Genomic DNA, 22,705 nt, shown 5'->3' with positions numbered 1-22,705 from the left:
ATATTGTAAAACAGTTAATAAAGCATTTGCATGTATTCTCAGCCCAAAAACGTAAAGAGTAAAAAGGGCAAATGAAACTCACCTAATGTATTTTGTAGTAAAAATACATATGACTATATTGAACAACTGAACAATGCAGGGTTGGCCTCGGATTCACGAACCTATATCATTTGTGTATTCATTAATACATATCCTTGTAATCGAACAATTATATATTATTAATGATCTAATTTTTATATTAGTAACTTATATATTTCATTATTAATATATATTCTTTTTGTTATATATAAAAATATTAATTTTTGTTATGTTATATGTATTAAATATATTTTTAATATATATAAATATCATTTGTATATTAATAGTAGTAGTTATAATAATATCAAGATAATATCAATAGTGGTAAAAATGATAATTATTATAATACTTATTATTACTAGTAAAGATAATAATGTTAATAATTCTATTAATGATAATGATATTTATAATAATTGTAAAAATGTTAATTATAATGTTAATGGTAGTAATGATGATGATACTTAATAATTTTAACAATAATAATAATGATCATACAAGTTTTAATACAATTATAGCTTTAAAATAATGATACTTTTAGTTATAATGATAATATTAATACTTTATAATAAAAAATTAATACGAATTATAATCATATCAACAATATTAACAATGATGATATTAATACCAATGTTAATGATAACAATAATAATTCTATGAATTTAATTTATACTACTTTTATTAATCTTGCAAAGATGACAAAAATAATACTACCAAAATGATAACCTCAACAATAATAATTACATTAATATTACTTATAATAATAATAATAATAATAATAATAATAATAATAATAATAATAATAATAATAATAATAATAATAATAATAATAATAATAATAAAGATTATAATATTATTAATAATTAAAAGGAAAACTACCTTTATAAGGATTTGTCAAAAAGAAATGCCTAGGACGGGACTCGAACCCGCGACCTCCCGCTCGCCCGTCAATCCCCTTAACCATCTCACTAATGCTTACTTTCTGTTATAATCGATAATCCATTTATATTTATATTAATACCCGCCAGATTCTACTTCTTCTTCTTCACTAATCAATTGATCCACCATTTAATCTTAATAACAACACTAAATTGGTTTTGGGCTTTAATAACAAAAATAGAATCAGTTATCTATGATTGCTTGGTTTAACAAATTAAAAAAAATAAAAACATAAAGATAACTGCACTGCCACTGCCGTCGTGTTTTTTTTTTAAAAAAAAAATTCGTGATTTCCATTTTGAAAGCTTTTTAGACAAATATTACAACATGAATTAGTTTCTAACTGGTTCATATAATCTCCCTGACTCATCAATTTTAACAGAAACATAACAACGATTTCTAATTTGTTGATGAACAAAGCTTTGACTTTTTTGAGATTAAAGTTTGACTCGACAATTCGTGAGCAATAAAAGGAATTGGAACTTAACTTTTTGCAGATAGATTGAATGAGATATTCCTAACAATACCGCGTGTACAGATTCTGAAATTAAACACGACTTTAAAGTTTTTGATTTAGCAAACCATGAACAGAGTAAAATGACCTGCATTTTTTTATATTTGGTTCAGTTTGATAATTGAGACTCTGTAAAGGGTAATTGTAATTGTTTATTAATAATGTAACTGATGGCTATCATTTAATAATGAAATTAATAGAGCTTTATAAGATTCCTGGTTCGACAGCAATTTTCAAGCAGGTACCGAAAAATAATTAAAAAAATTAAAAGGGACTGAGACCTCTAACAGATTTTGGATCGTTGTAGGGATAGAATCTTGATTCGTACAGTCTAAAGATTGGAAACAAAACTTCACATAATATGATAGTTATAGATATCAGATCATACGTTTTTTTTAAAAGAGATAATTAATATTAATACTAATTAATTATATTAATAATTATTATTCCTATTATTAGATATATTAGTTATAGTTATAATAATAAAATAATAATACTAATTATTTATACTAATAATACTATTTAATAATAATAGAAGTACTAATAATAATAATAAAATTACTAATATTATTAATGATAAACAAATAGTTTGTATTATTTCCTCATAATAATAATTTTCAATAATAATAATATTTGTAAAGACAAAAATAAAATAAAAAAAACCATTAAAATTGTAATCTTACTACTAAATATGATACTGATAATAGTAATATTATTATTAATAATATAATAAAATGATTGTATAAAATGTCACATTTATGTATTTTACATAATAGTAATAACATTGATATTTATATTAAATATCTATTCTAATGAGAGTATTAATAAAGAATAACAAATTAGATGTATATAATTTCATAATAATATTAATAATATTAGTGTTGATATTAATATTAAAAGTAATAACAATATTATTATAACAACTATATTTAATGTATTAATATAACTATTCAATATATTATATAATATTGAGTATTAAATAATATCTGATAATAATGAAGATATGACAAGTTACATGTTTCCTTAACAATATTAATGATATATGACAAGTTACATGTTTCCTTAACAATATTAATGATACAGATATTAGTAATAATAAAAGTAATAATAATATTATAACAATATGCTTGAAATTACATTTAAGTATTAATATTACCTATTATATGATAACATATGTTGAATATTTATTATGTATACATTTTACATATACATTACCATATAATCATAATTATCATTATAATAATATCTCATTATAATAATATATCATTATTCTGTTTATTATTTTACCATTTTTAATTCCAATTGATTAATTGTATTTTATTAATTCAACTATTGTATATACATCTATATTTATTTTTGTATATATATATATTTATATTTAATTACACACAAATGTTCGTGAATCATCGGAAACAGTCAAAGGGTAATTGAACATATGAGCATAGTTCCAAAGTTTTCTAGATTTACCATTACAGACTTTGCTTATCGTGTCGAGAACATATAAAGATCAAGTTTAAATTTAGTCAAAAATCTCCGGGTCATCACACCGGAGATATTTTTACATTCCAGCATGTATCTTGTGATAAAGTTGTCAGTCTTTTCCCTTTGGTACATCGGTATTTCATGAGGGTACAGATGCGTAAGTGTGTGCGTTCGAAGGTTTTGGTACTTGATATCGGCCAAAAAGTCACATTTTTACCCCCGATATTAAGCTCTAAATCAATAAAGTACCAAACTTTAACGCCAAAATAATTGCTTTGTCGGTTATTTTTGTAGATTAAGTAATTACAAAGGTGATGCAAAAAGAATCAAGTAAAACGGAACTTAAACGATGATTCTAGAGCGAAAACGGTGAAAGGCAAGTTACGGCCCCGGAAACCAAGTTACGATCCCGAAAACGAGCAAGACGATCCAAGCAGAACAGCAAACCATCCAGGCACCAGCCTGCCACATCTTCTTGCTACACCGGCTTGCCACCTTGGCGCCGGTCTGCCAAATCACCCAACACCGGGCACATGGAACGGGCTAGGCAACTGGCTTGCCAGACACCGGCCTCCCACATCGGCCTATGGCGCCGGCTTGCCAGCCGTTCCAAGCCAATGATTTTCTATAATTAGGGACTTTTGGGCTCATTTTCAACACACACTTAATTTTCTACTTCAATTTAGATTTAAATATTTAGTTAATTTTTAGTAGTAAATAGCTTATCTTTTATTTTTCGGAGGATATTCCGGTGATTCACTGCGATCTCGGGTAGATTTCTTCAGCCTTTTCAAGTTTTTATCCGAAACGCTTGTCTTATTAGTTAAACATGTACTATTATCATTTATGTTTAAAGATACGTTTTTATATTACCATGTTGGCTTAATTAATCTGTATGTTGCCATGATAGAAGTTTGGGTTAGCGTAGTTACGTTAAATTAGTACGAATACTGTATTATACCAAATCTGTGACCCCGATAGGTTTGTATCCTAGCATCTTAAAGATTGGCCAACCTAGGTTATGGTCAGGACTTATCCACCTATATGAACTTATCTACTTCATAGGATTAAGACCCCTGGTTATGATGTACCTAAAGATTCTATGAACTCGGTATAGCCGGTGTTCCCGATAGGCATCTAATGCGCTTTTAGGAAATGGAACTTAGGAATTTAGACATGAATGACCTAGTATGCCTATTAGTTGTTCCAAGGAGACCTCTTAGGAGCTATTAAGTTCTAGTTAGTGCCTTAACTGTGTGACCTACTCCTGTTGCATGTTCTTGTTTGATTGTTGCCCTAGGTTTAAGTCAATATCAACTGTTTCAGGTATCTACTAGATATCTATCTGTTTGCTTTCAGTATATCAACTGTAATGCTATATAATATTTATATTAGTATGATCTCATCAGTATGATGGATGGTTGATTAGTTTACGTTAATGTTTTGTCAACTTGACCCGACGAACTCCTTCCACTGACCCGACGAACTCCTTCTGTTTGTGATCAATGTTTCAGTTCCCTAAACGGATAACGAGGGTCGGGATTAGAACTTAACTCACTAATAAACCTAGTACTTTACTAAGGATAACCTCGGAGGTTTAGATACCCTTCAATTATACAACCAAGTGACATACTTCTCAATGCTCAACGAGAACTCCGAGAGTCTAAAGATAAGTAGGTATGTGTAATAAGACAAGCATTTCGGATAAAAACCTGAAAAGGCTGAAGAAATCTACCCGAGATCGCAGGGACTCGCCGGGATATCCTCCGGAAAACAAAAGCTAAGCTAGCTACTACTAAAAACTAACTAAAAAGCTTGAAAATATAAAATGAATTGCAAATTGAGTATGTGTTGAAATGGATGGAAAGAGCCCTTTAAATAGAATTGAATTTTCCCAGCAAACGGCTGGCAGGCCATTTGGCAGGCCGTTTGCTGTGCCCGTTTGATCAGATCAGCCGTTTGCAATGCACGTTTGTACTGGCTGTGTGGCAGGCCATTTGCCATACAGGCAAGCCATTTGACAGCCCATTTGGTGTGACGACCTGGAGATTTCCGACCAAATTTAAACTTAATCTTAATGTGATTTCGACACGATAAGTAAAGTCTGTAATGTTGATTATTAAAATTTGTAAACTATGTTCATGTATGCAATTACCTTCGACCATTACCGACGATCCACGAACAATTTGTTACAAATAAATATATATTGTTATATAAATAAGTGTATATATATATATGAGTATATATATATATATATATATATGAGTATATATATATATATATTTATATATATATATATGTATATATAAATATAAACAAAAGTATATATAATAATTAGAAGTAATAAAATTTAATCAATTGAAAGTAAAAATGTAAACTAAAGAACAGAATAATTAAATTGCTATGAATATTCATATTTATGATATCTATTTATATAAATAATGGTATATATATATAGTAATATATATATATATATATATATATATAGTAATATATATATATATATATATATATAGTAATATATATATATATATATATATATATATATATATATATATATATATATATATATATATATATATATATATATATATATATATATATTATAAACATTCAATATTTGATAAAAGATATTATGTATATTACAAACCTATTAAATATTACATCAAATCAATTACAAGTTTAAAAGTGTAATTGTCATACTAATATTATTAGTACTTCCATTATTATTACAAACCTAAATGTTAATATCACAATTTGTTAAATTATTTTTTTTATATATATAAATATGATGGTTAATACATGTAAAGTCTTATAATTACTAATATTATTATTGTCATTATTAATATCATTATTATTATAATTAGTAATTATAATTTTTATTAGTATTGTTATTAAATATTATTATTACCATTATCATTTATTATGAAGTATTATTATTATCATTATCATTATTAGTATTAGAAAATAATACAAATTATTATTATCATTATTAATATCATATTTAAGAGTATTATTAATAGTTATTTTATTTTATTATTAGTAGTTGTTAGGATTATTATAAACTATTATTATTATTATAATTATTATTATTAATATTATTAATATTACTATTATTAATAAATTTATTTATGTAAAATCAGATATAAGGCTTGATTCTGTAAGATATCACAATCTGGTTTTTGAGACTTTTGCATCATCTCCTGTTCACGAATATTTTGCTTGTCGATTCCAAATCACTACAATACAACACCCAGTAAATTCAGTTGTCAATCACGATTCAACTTGAATTCTTTTTACTTATTTTCTGTACTCGTTGTCTGACTAAACCAATTATCCACATTGTTATATAAAACAATTAAATTATGTACTTAATAATTCGTTCACCTTTCATCACCAATAACCTTACCATCTTTAAACCGTAAACATCTGATACTACTAATGAATTTATTTCGGTTTAGATCAAATGATCATCCAATCACAACCACCACTTATTTCTTGTTATTTCTTCATCTTGATAATCATCACCATGGACGAACTAGGGGATAAACTACTACACCTGCTATTCGATTACAATGGTGACTGCTACAGCATCCACTTTCTATTTGGCTTTAACCCGTTATAAACCACTACCATTAGAACTATCATCATTCATCATTATCGAATAAACAAACTGCAGCTCAAATGGCTATTGTTGTGAACTTGTACTACTCATCTTCTTCTTGGACTACCATTCATACTACTGCTTGAATTATATTTTATTCTTACTCGATACCTGTTACAACCGAATGTTGTTACTGCTTACTTCTTGTCGTACACCCTAAATCTTTTCCACTGTGAACTAGCAACCATGATGAATCATCATCGTTTATTATCACCACACTTTCCTCTCTCTCCCTCACCAGCTCTCTCTCTATAATTCTTTCTTTATGTTCGTTGTCTAACCCATTTAAACCACCACTAAACCCACTAAATTATTATTACCTGCTGTAAGTGTTTGGTTTCTGTCAAAGCTTCACACGCAGACCCAAATATCACCACTCAACTCATTAAACCGTCACAGCTGCGTTTAAAATTTCTCTTCCTGTTTCTGCTAAATAACGAGAAAGATAATGATCCATTGGAATATATAAATGATGATGACTATTATAATAAGGTAATTGTTGAAGTTTTAATAAGTGGAGTAGATGGATGGTGGGGTTATGGAAAAGATAAAGGTTAAACAAGATTCGTTTTCCTTTTGTTTTTGGCCGAAAGTTTCTAACCAAACCCCACTTGTTGATTTATGTTTATGATATATACAAAGATCATGATCATGATTTACGGATTACCACTTGATATATCCTTTATGTTTCTAAGATAAAAACCGAGTACCCCACCCATTATTCCCTTTGGACTATTAAATTCACAAAGCTTTATAGAAGGTGCCGTAATATGTGTGTAATATCATGATGAAATACGTGGTAGTTGGGCTGCCATATTATAATTGTGGTATTGGAAGATGACATAAGGGATGATGTCCATGAAAGTGATAGAGTGGAGTAGTTGGTTACTTCCTCGTTCCCTTCTTTGTTCGTGTACAGCAAAACCGAACCCCACAAATAAGTTGCAACTTTCCAGCTGTTATTATTCCTAAACCTAAATGAACATATTCCTTGAAATCGGGCAGTAGGCCTTTAAACTAAATTGGGCTGCTATGTTTAAACATTTGGGCTTCATATGTACCAAGATGTTGGGCCAAATAACCTGTTTTTGTTGTCTGGGCCATTCCTTGCTAACCCATCGACTTCTTTCTTGATCGATGGCAATCCCCACACATACACAAGAATGATGGTGATAGTGTTTGATGATAATGGTGATGATATTATTGTATTTGATTATTATCATGATTAGGATAACATAATTACAAAGTGATGACGACAAGCGTAGACGAAAGGATTTGAAAACGATATTAACATAAAATGGTGATGAGAAGTTGATATAATTATAATCGTGATATTGATAATGATACCTAATTATGGTAGTGACGGTTTATATGATTATGATCATGGCTCGTTAATGATGATGGATGACTCGTTATTGATTAGGAAAATTAAGATGATTATTATATAAGAATGACGATGATATTAGATCATGATAATGATGATGAAATGATTAGTGTGTGATGAATATGAACTAGTTGATCATGCGGGTTAATACCAAAACAAATCGTTGGTTGAATGGTTAAAGGCGTTATCGGGTTAGCGGGACGTTACGGGCTCAAACCCGGACTTGAGCATTTTTTTATGGCTACTCCTTTGAGGTAGAATTACTATTATTATTATTATTATTATTATTATTATTATTATTATTATTATTATTATTATTATTATTATTATTATTATTATTATTATTATTATTATTATTATTATTATTATTATTATTATTATTATTATTATTACTACTACTATTACTATTATTATTATTATTACTATTATTATTATTATTAGTAAAATCATTATTCTTTAGAATTTTTATTATTAGTATACATTATTATTAAAATTATCATTTTTATTAAAAGTATTATTTTTATTAAAGTTATCATTTTATCATTTAGATTAAAAGTATCATTTTTAACCCTATTATCATTATTTTATCCATATCATTCCTAATATTATTTTAGCATCAATATAATTTTAACAAACAAAAGATATATATACATATATATACAAAAATATATTTAGTACATATAACATAACAAAATTTATATTTTTATATACAAAATGAATATATGAAACATATATCTATTACTAATAAGAATATGATATAATTAATAAATTCACATATAAAATAATTTTTTCGATGGCAAATACGTGTATTAATATATATAAATGATATAGGTTCGTGAATCCGAGGCCAATCCTACATTTTGTACAATGTCGTTATATGTATTTTTACTACAAAATACAGTTGGTGAGTTCATTTGATTCCCTTTTACTCTTTACATTTTTGGGACTGAGAATACATGCGCTGTTTTTACAACTGCTTTATTAAATGCTTTTAAAATATGTTTTGAACTGCGAATACATGAAATGCTTTTATAAATGTTTGACAAGATAGACACAAGCAAAACATTCATCGAATGAATTATTATGCAGACAGAAGTTCTGCGGATTATTATTGAATTATGTGGACATGATAATTGCCACCGTTGAATTATGTGGACATGATAATTATCACCATTGAATTATGTGGACATGATAATTGCCACCATTGAATTATGTCGACATGATAATTGCCACCATTGATTTATGTGGACATGATAATTGCCACCAGTTGATGTGAATGTTATATATCGAGAGAATGATTTTATACACAGGTTATGTGTATGTTATTTTTGTGCACAAGATATGTGTACGGTTACTATGATTTTTGAAAATGGTTTCGTACACGAGAAAGATGTACTGTATTTAAAAGATATAGCATGTACATTACAGGTGGGTATAGGATTCGGGCCCATTTGTACCATGCAGCATTTAAATTTTGCGGTCTATCAAAATGATGAATTTTATTGTTTTAAGATAAACCTATGAACTCACCAACCTTTTGGTTGACACTTGAAAGCATGTTTATTCTCAGGTATGAAAGAAATCTTCCGCTGTGCATTTTTTCATTGTAAAGACATTATTTGGAGTCAATCATCGCAATGGAACCAGATGTTGGTGGCTTCGTCCAGACGGATTAGGACGGGGTATGACATTTGGCAGGCCATTTGTCTTGCTTGGTCAGCTGAAATCACTAGATCGTAACTTGATTTCTTATCTTTCACCGTTTTCTCTCTAGATTCTTCGTTTTAGCTCCGTTTTACTTGATTCTTTTTGCATCGTCTTTGTATTTACTTAATCTACAAAATCAACCGACAAAGCGATTATTTTTGCGATAAAGTTTGAAACTTTATGGATTTAGGGCCTAATATCGGGGTTAAAAACGTGACTTTTATCAGTTGTGATCAGGACTTATCCACCTATACGAACTTAGAGACTTCATAGGATTAAGACCCTGGTTATACTGTACCTGAAGATTCTATAAACTCGGTATGGTCGGTGTTCTCGAGAGGCGTCTAATACGCTTTTAGGACACCGAACTTAGGAATTGAGATATGAATGACCTGGTATGCCTATTTGTTATTCCAAGAAGACCTCTTAGGAGCCATTAAGATCTAGTTAGTGCCTTAACTATGTGACCCACTCCTATTGCATGGTCTTTTTTGATTCTTGCCCTAAGATTAAATCATATCAACTGTTTCAGGTATCTACTAGATTTCTATCTTCTTTACTTTCAGTATATCAACTGTAATGCTGTATAATGTTTAGATTATTATGATCTCGTTAGTATGATGGAATGGTGGATTACTTTACATTAATGTTTTTTCAACTTGACCCGACGGACTCCTTCCGTTTGTGATCAGTGTTCACTCAACACGACACGTTGTTATTCAGTTCCCTAAACTGATAACGAGGGTCGGGATTAGAACTCAACTCACTAATAAACCTAGTAGTTTACTAAGGATAACCTCCGAGGTTAAGATACCCTTAAATTATAAAACCATGTGACATACTTCTCACTACTCTACGAGAACTCTGAGAGTCTAGAGATAAGTAGGTCTGTGTAATTGGTTTATCCAACCAAATCTACACTATTCTAATCATAGCTTTAACATCAACATAATTACCTTTCCCTAGCCCAAACTGATATCTTGGTTAACATTTCCTTGATCTGCATACTCTGGATATCCCTCAATTACTTTTACCTTTTCGTAATTAGGATTGTTAGCTTAAAACCAACTATTATCTTTCATCAAGGTAATTTAATCAAAGACTGATAACACATGACTTGAATCTTCGAAAACTAACAGATTCAACACACACAATGTAACGACCCTGTATTTTCCAACGTTATTTTATTAATAATTATTATTATTAATACGTGTGATTAAACGAATGTATGTTATTACATTTACATGTTGCCATGACTAAACGTACTTGACTTTAATTGCCCGAAACGTCTTTGTGAGACCCGAAACTTACACGAATAATATTTTTAGATATTATTTACATTCATGATTAAGTTTATTAATCATTTTAATTAACTAAAGTTACTAGTTAATTACTTGGGCTTTGATTGGGTTTATTTATTAATTAATGGAACTTGGGCTTGTTTAAAGTAAATGGACTCATGATATTGGGTTTGCAAGCCCACCCTACACCTTATTGGACTAACTAGTCCATTACTACTACTTGTAAATATTACTTAGATCATGAACTAGTTAGTTTATACATGAGGAATCTAGTTAACTTGTTATCCCCATGCACATACACCAAGTAACCACCTTTTTCAAGCTTTACATTCTAGTGACCCTTGAGTTTTTCCCTTCCCTTTTTGCTGCAGCTGGCCGTCGGCCTTGGGGACCCTTTAGGGGTGTTTTGTGTTCAATTTTGTTCATTACATCTCACTTGTATTCCCTCATTCAAACACACACACACACACACACACACACACACACTTACTTGCAATTCTCTCAAGTTTTCTCTCATTTTGCTCTCTTTCTTGTAAGTGATTTGAGCTCTCTTTTCTCTTCCTTCTTTGTCCCAAAACCGTGACCAAGACACCCCTACATCATCATCATTTGTTTGTTGTTTAATTTGTTCATGTTGTTTAGTTAATTAATTGTTGTTATCTTTCTTTACTTACATGCTTTCAAGAATCAAACTTGGTAGTTTATTCTTCATTCTTTTCTTGTATTTACAAGAATAAACAAGAACATAAACTCTCTAGTTTATCTTCTACACTTAAAGTATCAAAAGAAAGAAATTTCTTGTGTTGTAAGTCATACTTGTAGTTCTTGAAGTAAACTTAAAGTTTACTTTACTTAAAGATCAAACCTTGGTTGAATCTTTAAAAGTATGAACAAACCATGAACCTTTTACTTGTTTACTTAGTTTATCACTTCATTTAATGCACTTTAATTTCTTGTTCGTTGGTTGTGATTGGTCAAATGTTACTAGTTAACTTTGATCTCATTAATCTTGAACTAAAAGTAACTTTGAAAGTTCAAGAACACACAAATAAGTTTTCTTTAAATATAACTTTGTATACTTATGCTTGATCTAGACTTTTGAGCCTTGGATCTTCAAGATCTAACTAAGAACTATGTTCTACATCTTAAGATCTTGATTAGTTAGTTTACTTTCAAGTTTGTAACTTATTATTAGTTTTAAAGTTCATGTATGTGTAGGATCTAAGACTTTGATGTACCTTTCTTTCATCAAAACACTTACAACTCTTAAGTGAAGTTGTGCTACATGTCTTAGACTTGCACAAGGGTTATGATGGTCCAACCTTGGTAAAGATGATGTAAACACATCAATGAGTTGTACACTTGAAGCTATATGCATCAAGGATGAGAACCATGATGAACATCAAGCACCAAGACCACCGGAACCCATTATTTTACCGCTTTCTGTCTCCTACCTACTGTTCTCTGTGTTCTATAACATACCAGTAGACCTGGGCTGTTGTGGTTATAATTTTCAAATATCTCTGTTCGAGTAGATAACTTTTCATATAGGACTCGTCTTAATCCAAGTTACGGTTTAGGATTTATGGCCCTCCGATCGTCCCTATGTCCTTTAACGTTGTGCAGAAATTTCTGATCTACTCGCACTTAGACCATCGCCACAGTCAAACGAAGACGAGTTTGCTTATGTAAATTTTACCACACTTAAAGGACTCATATACGGAGCCATGGCCACTGGTCTCACCTTAATTTAGTAAGGGTAGAGTCCGTGGTGACTGACCAAACTCAGCCCTTGTTCTAAACTACTTTCATAAACGAAACTTACTTTACACCTTTTGTTAAATGATGAATGATGATGACCCTTAAGACCTTATTTACATACTTTTAAACCTATTCGGACGATTTACTGACTTAGTACTATTTGACTTAGGTTGAGGACTTTCGGACCGATTACTTGCACACTTTTCCCGACTCGACTTTACGACTACTTTATCATTGTGAGTTATAGCATTCCCTTTTTACTTTAACTTATTTTGGGAACTGAGAATACATGCGGATTTTATGTTTTACATACTAGGCATGAGTACTTAAACTTATATATGTGTGGGTTATACAACGGCATAAACATTCCCTTTAGCTCGGTAACGTTTAATCATTGGTTTTTGAACCGCGAACGCGAATCTTAGATATGGATCCATAGGGTTTGACATCCCCACTCGGGCTAGTCGCGCTAGCATTTAACGAGTGTTTAATACTTCGTAGACATACGCACTTTCCAAGTGTACTTTCAGGGGGTATAAATGTTAAGTTAGTTACCAAGTGCCCACGGTTGATATATACTTTATCATACTATTTTGAAACGCTCTTTGTAGCACTGAAATCTCATGGCCTACCTTACTTACTGTTATACTTAAACTATAGCTCACCAACCTTTGTGTTGACTTTTTAAGCATGTTTTTCTCAGGTGCCTGAGGTTAGCTTCCGATGTGTACTAGTCGTGCTGTAGACACCCGCTGCTTAGAGTTGTTACCGCATGAACTACTTTATTTTGCATTCAAACATTAGTACTTTTGAACTATGACTTGTAACGACCGTTGTGGTCACATACACTTATTATTTTCTTCTACTTAGTGAAGCATGCTTTTGGATTGTAAAACATTCGATGTTGGTTTAGACATCACTTTATTAATGAATGCAAACTCTTTTTGAAATCGCATATAGTACTTAACCTTGTAATAATCCTGTTGTTGATGATTCGTGCACGATGGTTTTGTACAGGGCATCACATTTGGTATCAGAGCATTGGTTGTAGGGAATTAGGTTGCATTAGTGAGTCTAAGACCGACCCGATTAGGATTCACTAATAGGACTAATCTACAACTTGCTAGTTTACTTGTTTCCGCTGAACTTAATGCATGCAGCTGCTTACTTTTACTGCTATATGCCGTATGATACTACATGATTTCACTACTGTATGATATTACTTGCTTTCGATTGCATGCTACTTCTGTACGATTCGTTATTATTGCCATGCTACTTATTGTTATACATGATTTAAACTGTTGGCCTGATACGTGCTTGCTTTATCACTTACTGACATGGAAAATTTATTTTTCCTTGTTCAGATGTCGGATATTCCACCTGCTAGCATTTTGGGCAGTTTAGACTCTTCAGCTACCCCACCTACCATCGTTGCCGATCCACCGATCCCGATACGTGCGAGTGACCCCGGCGCTTCATCTTCCGAGACTAGCAGCCAGCCGCCTGCACCAGTGGCTACTATTGACGGACACATGGACCCTACTGAGATTCCAGCTCCGTCTGCTCCCGGATCCTCAGAGTCACAGCCCCGCATAGGTGGTGTTGTGATCCCCGAGGAGTTCGGGGATGGGCCATTCCGTAACCATATGCGCATGCCGTGCCGACGCGCTCCAAATGGACGTTTAGTGCCGATTCTGCCATTCAGATACAGACAGATGATGGCCGCTCATGGACGACCAGTTCAGCCACCCGTGTCACCACCACATGATTCTGATGATCCTTCATCTGATGACTCCTCTACATATGACTCCAATGACTCCGACGAAGAGAACCTTTATGGCGTACCTATACAGGCACCCTCCACCCCGCCGAAGAAGCGGTACCGTCCTGATGGCACCGTCATTCCAGGGGTGAATGGAGGTCGTGCTTTCACTGACGCTTTTGGTCGGCGTCGGAGGGTTACTGCCCGTAAGCGGCTTGTGCCGTACCCTGCCGACCCACTCATACGTAAGGCACCTCGTTACGTGCTGACTATTTCTGGAGCCGGGACATCTGCACCCCTTTTCGTGCGGTCTGCACCACCCGCACCACCGGCACCACCTGAACCACTCGCACCATCGGCACCACCAGCACCGCCTACTCCACCATCTCCCACTGTCGAGGAATTGACAAGGGAGGTGGAGACCCTCCGAGCTCGAGTAGCTGAGCTTGGGGAGCAGATGTCTCAGGTCATGGACATCCTTCACCCACCTTCACCGTAGGACTTTTATATTTAGATTTCATTATGTAATCTAGTCGTAGTTTATTGTATTACTTATATATTGTACGAACTTATTCGGATGTATGAAACTTATTATTATTATTAATGGAACTTTGCGTTATTTAATTCTTGCACGATGTTCTATTTACATTACTGTACGATGATTCTGTGGTATTTGTACCTAGATGCGTTATTTAATAACATGTGATGTATTGATTCCATGTTGGTTACTATATACTGTATTATTACTACTTGCATACTGGATTTTGACTTGAGTCAAAATTTTTGTTTAGAACATCATGGCTAACGGTCGATCCACACCTACTGCTGCTCAAATTGAAGAGATGATCCAAGAACGTGTAGCCGCAGCCCTAGCAGAAAGAAACCTTCAAGCTCCACCGCCACCACTACCGGTTATCCCACCCGTTCGAAATGGGTGGACTTACAAGGAATTCCAGAGCTGCAAACCACATAACTTCAGTGGAACTGAGGGACCAGTTGGTCTCACCAGATGGTTCGAGAAACTTGAATCAGTATTCCGAGTTAGCAACTGTTCGGAGGACAGCAAAACCAAATTTACTTCTTGCACGCTATCTGACGGCGCGCTCACGTGGTGGAACACAATGGCACATGCACAAGGCATTGATGAGGCATATGCTACGCCATGGGAAGTATTTAAGTGTGCCATGATTGAGGAGTATTGTTCGAGAACCGAAATACAAAAGATGGAGATAGAATTCATGCAGTTAAAGGCCGTTGGGAACGACCTTGATAGTTACAATAGGAGATTTTTGGAACTAGCCCTGATGTGTCCGACAATGGTCACCCCAGAATTCAAACGAATGGAAAGGTACTTCTGGGGACTCCCTAAGAGCATTAAGGGAAACGTCACCTCATCCAAACCCCCAAATGTTCCCGAAGCGATGCGCATGGGGCATACTTTAATGAATCAGATAACCATCGATGAACCGAAGAAAACTAAGTCTGAAGCGGGTACTAGTGAGAAACGCAAATGGGATAACCACAACAACAACAACAACAACAACAACAACAGGGGAAGGAACTATGAACAGAACCCGGCGAAACGACATGAGGGTTTCAGAGGAAACAACAATGGTGGAAACCCCAACCCCAACCCCAACCACAACACCAACTCCAACCCGAACTACAAGGGAACCCTACCACAATGCAAGAGGTGTTACAAACACCACACTGGGTATTGCAATGTTGTTTGCGAAAAGTGTCAACGGTCTGGGCATATCGGCAAAGACTGCAAGGTCACCACTTTGAATGGAAAGCCGAACCCCACAGGGCCAAGGAAGTGTTACGAATGCGGACAGATGGGCCATTTCAGAAATGCGTGCCCAAACAAGCGAAAATATGGCGGACCACCGCGCGCTAGAGCTTTCAACGTTAATGCAAGGGATGCACGCGAGAATCCCGACTTGGTGACAGGTATATTCAAAATCAACAATCTTTTAGCTTCTGTGTTGTTTGATACTGGTGCGGATAGAAGTTATGTATGTAGACATTTTTGCGATAAGATTAATTGGTCATTAGTCCCGTTAAAAGAGAGTATGCTTGTCGAGGTCGCCAATGGTAAACTTGAAAAAGTTGACCACATTAGTCGAGGAGCTATTATCAACATAGCTGGTGCAGATTTCAAAATTGATTTGATACCTATCAAACTGGGAAGTTTTGACGTGATCGTCGGTATGGATTGGTTGAGCAAGATAAAGGCCGATATTATCTGTGGAGATAAAGCACTTCGCATACCACAAGGAGATGGCGAACCACTGTTTATCTACGGAGAGAGATGTACCTCGAAGCTGAACCTCATTAGTTGCGTGAAAGCGCAAAAGATCATGAAGAAGGGACGTTTTGCTGTCCTAGCACATGTGAAAGCAGTAGAAACTGAGGTGAAGAGCATGAACAACGTTCGAATTGTGAACGAATTTTCCGATGTCTTCCCAGAGGAATTGCCTGGATTGCCGCCGCAGAGAGCAGTAGAGTTTCAGATTGACTTAGTGCCAGGAGCTGCACCTATAGCTCGCGCACCTTATAGACTCGCACCTTCCGAGATGCAAGAATTACAAAGCCAACTACAAGAACTACTTGACCGTGGATTTATCCAACCAAGCTTCTCGCCTTGGGGCGCACCTGTGTTGTTTGTGAAGAAGAAGGATGGATCCTTCCGTATGTGTATCGACTACCGTGAGCTCAACAAATTGACTATCAAGAATCGGTATCCTCTTCCCAGAATTGACGATCTTTTTGATCAACTACAAGGATCGAGTGTCTACTCAAAGATCAATTTACGATCTGGTTATCACCAGTTGAGGGTGAAGGAAAGTGACGTGATGAAAACTGCATTTAGGACCCGTTATGGTCATTATGAGTTTCTCGTGATGCCATTCGAATTAACCAATGCACCTGCTGTATTCATGGACCTCATGAATCGTGTCTGCAAGCCGTACTTGGATAAGTTTTTTATCATCTTCATAGATGATATTCTCATCTACTCTAAGAGCGAAGAAGAACATGAGCAACACCTCCGACTAGTACTTGAACTCTTGAGACAAGAGCAACTTTACGCCAAATTCTCCAAGTGTGAATTTTGGTTGAAGGAAGTTGATAATGCTAAAAACGAACATATATTTCATAGCATTATTCCTCAAGAAAGACAAGCTTTTAGTTGCAATTGTTCTATTTACAAGTGATATTCGTTTAAATAATAAAAGGTGAAGACAAAAGACAGATTCGACGAATTGAAGACGCAAACGACCAAAAAGCTCAAAAGTACAAAAGACAATCAAAAAGGTTCCAATTATTGATAAGAAACGTCTCGAAATTACAAGAGTACAAGATTCAAAACGCAAAGTACAAAATATAAAATTGTACGCAAGGACGTTCGAAAATCCGGAACCGGGACCAGAGTCAACTCTTAACGCTCGACGCAACGGACTAAAAATTACAAGTTAACTATGCATATAAATATAATATAATATATAATTAATTATACTAATTATATATATATTATATATATATATTATAAAACCGTCGGCAGAGAAACTCCAAGGGTGTGAGCTGTAAATACATTCTCCGCGACTCGCGGAGTTTGAAGAGGATTTTGCCGCGAGTCGCGGAGCCCCAAATTTCAACTCTGGCTATAAAGCAAACCGAATTCTGATCAAAATTTCAATTTCTATTTTCTCTCTTCTCTCATATATACGATATATATATATATATATATATATAATTTATATTTTAATTTTAATTTTAATTATAATTCTAATAATAAGGGTATGTTAGCGAATGTTGTAACGGTGTAAGTCGAAATTCTGTCCGTGTAACGCTACGCTATTTTTAATCATTGTAAGTTATGTTCAACCTTTTTATATTAATGTCTCGTAGCTAAGTTATTATTATGCTTATTTAAAACGAAGTAATCATGATGTTGGGCTAATTACTAAAATTGGGTAATTGGGCTTTGTACCATAATTGGGGTTTGGACAAAAGAACGACACTTGTGGAAATTAGACTATGGGCTATTAATGGGCTTTATATTTGTTTAACTAAATGAAAGTTTGTTAATGTTAATATAAAGATTTACAATTGGGCGTCCCTATAAATTACCATATACACTCGATCGGACACGATGGGCGGGGTATTTATATGTACGAATAATCGTTCATTTAACCGGATATGGGAATGGATTAATAGCCACTAGAATAATTAAAACAGGGGTGAAATTACATTCAAGGGTAATTGGTGTAATTGTTAACAAAGTAGTAAAACCTTGGTTTACACGCAGTCGATAACCTGGTGTATTCATTAAACAAAGTATTAAAACCTTGTTACAATTCGAATCCCCAATTAGTTGGAATATTTAACTTCGGGTATAAGAATAATTTGATGAGGACACTCGCACTTTATATTTATGACTGATGGACTGTTATGGACAAAAACCGAACGGACATATTAAATAATCCAGGACAAAGGACAATTAACCCATGGGCATAAAACTAAAATCAACACGTCAAACATCATGATTACGGAAGTTTAAATAAGCATAATTCTTTTATTTCATATTTAATTTCCTTTATTTTATATTTAATTGCACTTCTAATTATCGCACTTTTATTTATTGTTGTTTAATCGCACTTTTAATTATCGTACTTTTTAATTATCGCAAGTTTATCGCACTTTTATTATTCGCAATTTCATTATTGTTATTTACTTTAAGTTTTAATTTAAGTCTTTTATTTATTTAATATTTTACATTAGGTTTTAACTGCGACTAAAGTTTTAAAATCGACAAACCGGTCATTAAACGGTAAAAACCCCCCTTTATAATAATAATATTACTTATATATATATTTGTATTTTTATAAAAGTAAACTAATATAGCGTTGAGCTTTGTTTAAAGATTTCCCTGTGGAACGAACTGGACTTACTAAAAACTACACTACTGTACGATTAGGTACACTGCCTATAAGTGTTGTAGCAAGGTTTAAGTATATCCATTCTATAAATAAATAAATATCTTGTGTAAAATTGTATCGTATTTAATAGTGTTTTCTGCTAAAATTAATAACTATTTTATATACACCTCGCATAACATCAAGTATTTTTGGCGCCGCTGCCGGGGAACTTATCTTAAAAGCCGGAAGCGCAACGCTAATATAAAAAAAAAAAAAAGATTTTTTGTTTACTTTTATTAAAATTCGTTTTGTAAAAATACGTTTTAAATATTCGAAAAATATAAAAAGAAAAACAAAAATATAAGTATTTTTAAGATTTTGTTAAATATTTAAGTTTTATAAGTTTCTTTATTTTTAGTTTAGTTTATTAAAAATATAAGCTTTATTAACTATCTTTTATTTATAGAAAAGAATTAAAAACAGAAAATAAAAAAAAAAAAAACGCGTAAAAATTTCAAACCTGTCAGCTGAATTCTGGAACCCCGCGACTCGCGGGGTTTTCTTCATTAATTACCGCAACTCGCGGAGCTTCTCTGACACGCGAACAGGAATCCCTAATTCAGCATTAATTACGGGATTAATTAATTATTATTATTATTATTTAACCCTTATTATTATTATTATTATTATTATTAGTTTTATTTTAACTTTTACTTTTTATTTATTTTATATTTTGTTTAATTAGTTTTATTAAAATTGTAAAATTAATAGTTTAATAAAATAAATAATATAAAAATAATATTTTTATAAAAATTGTAATTTTTACAACTTTTTGTATATTTTTATATTTTGTCCCTTTTTAAATCGTTGTAGCATAACTTTTGTATTTTTAGCTCATATTTAATTTTAAACTTAGTTTTTGCTATAGTTATTTTTACTCCTAGATTTTTAGGCTTTGCCGTAGAATTCCTTAAGTGCTTTTTCTTTAGACTAAGATTTAGGTGCTTTAGAATTTTGCGACGCCTTTTTAAGTTTTAGTTTCTTTTTAAGTTATTTCCATTTGGGATTTAGTTTTTCCTGTAAGCTTTAATATTTTTAGACCTTTTACTATGTATCAATTATCATTCCAATTAGTAATATCAATTTGCGATTATAATTTTAAGTTAGTTGTAGTAATAAGGTTAGGTTAGTTAAGTATTTTTAAGTTTTTATAAGTTTCTTTTATTTTTCCGTCACCTTTTATTTTTCAACCATTTTTTTTCTTTTTCGACCTTTTTCGACGAACTCTTTTTCTTTCTTATTTCTCGCTATTCTAGTTTTAGGACATAGATTTTTATTCTACTTCTTATCTAAATTTCTTAAAATTACGAAAATTTATTTTAAGTGGTTAAATTGATAGACATCAAAATTTTCTGGTTCGTAGTAATAGTTGGATTTGTACGTGGACCGGGTTATTGGAGCCAAACAGTCCTCAATTATATTGAGACCAAACGAATCCTGCCCCTCTGCTGCATCTTTTGGCTATTCAAAACGTGGGCAAAATCAGAAAAGTCTATTGATTGGATAACTTATTATAATTTTTCTTTCCTTTTAAAAACTAATAGGATATTCAGTGAATGCACCGAGCAAGACGTTCATCACCTTTTGTACGTTCACCACCTGTAACTAGATCAAGACATTCAGCAAATATAACCGCCGTTGATTTTTCTTTAGAATCGTCATCCAGTCGACCAAGTACTTCAGTTCAAATTTCCGATAATCCATTTTTTGAACCCGACCTCACAATTGAGAATCCGGAGAATATTCAGGAACGGTTCGTAGATCCTGAACCACTAAACTTTCCTCCGGAGCCACCAATCATTCAAACAGAGATTGTTGAGGAACGAACCATTAAATCAGAATCATCTAGTGATACCGATTCAACAAATTCAATTATGGAGAATCTGGAACCTTTAAGTATGGAAGACTGAATGAGAGCTAAACGCACTGGCCAAGGTCACGCAATTACTCATCCAGACATTAATGCGCCAGATTATGAAATCAAAGGACAAATTCTACACATGGTGACTAATCAATGCCAATTTAGTGGTGTGCCGAAGGAAGATCCAAATGAACATCTACGTACCTTTAATAGGATCTGCACACTATTTAAAATCCGAGAAGTAGAGGATGAACAGATATATCTCATGTTATTTCCCTGGACTTTAAAGGGAGAAGCCAAAGATTGGTTGGAATCGTTACCTGAAGGGGCGATTGATACATGGGATGTTTTAATTGACAAATTTCTTAAACAATTCTTTCCTGCATCTAAAGCCGTAAGACTTCAAGCAGAAATTGTTACGTTCACACAAAAACCAAATGAAACTCTATATGAGGCGTGGACAAGATATGGAAAGTTGTTAAGAGGATGTCCGCAACATGGTTTAGACACCTGTCAAATAGTACAAATATTCTACCAAGGATGCGACATCACTACAAGAAAAGACATAGATATAGCAGCTGGTGGTTCTATTATGAAGAAAACCGAAGCTGATGCTTACAAAATTATTGATAACACTGCTTCCCACTCACATGAGTGGCACCAAGAAAAAGATATCATTAGATCATCTAAAGCAGCTAGAGCCGATTCTAGCCATGACTTAGATTCCATTTCCGCAAAGATAGATGCTGTGGAGAGACGAATGGAAAAGATGACTAAGGATATTCACTCAATACGAATTAGTTGTGAGCAGTGTGGAGGACCACATTTGACAAAAGATTGTCTCAGTATTGAATTAACAATGGAACAAAGAGAGAATATTTCATACATAAACCAAAGGCCTGGAAATAATTATCAGAATAATTATCAACCGCCAAGACCAATTTACAATCAGAACCAGAATTATAACCGAAATATTCCATACAACAACCAACAAGGTCCTAGCAATCAACAAGTATCCAATAATACTTATAATCAGCAAAGACCTAATTTTCAAAACAAACCACCACAACAAACCGATGATAAAAAACCAAATTTAGAAGATATGATGACGAAGCTAGTTGAAACTCAAACGCAGTTTTTCACATCTCAAAAACAAACTAATGAACAAAATGCTCAAGCATTTAGAAATCAACAAGCTTCTATTCAAAATCTGAAACAAGAAGTAAGTAACCTAGCAAGGTTGATAGGTGAAAGAAAACCGGGAAGTCTACCT

Source organism: Rutidosis leptorrhynchoides, chromosome 7 (assembly GCF_046630445.1).
Source record: "Rutidosis leptorrhynchoides isolate AG116_Rl617_1_P2 chromosome 7, CSIRO_AGI_Rlap_v1, whole genome shotgun sequence".
NCBI classification, from domain to species: Eukaryota; Viridiplantae; Streptophyta; class Magnoliopsida; order Asterales; family Asteraceae; genus Rutidosis; species Rutidosis leptorrhynchoides.
This window is presented reverse-complemented; position numbering follows the sequence as displayed.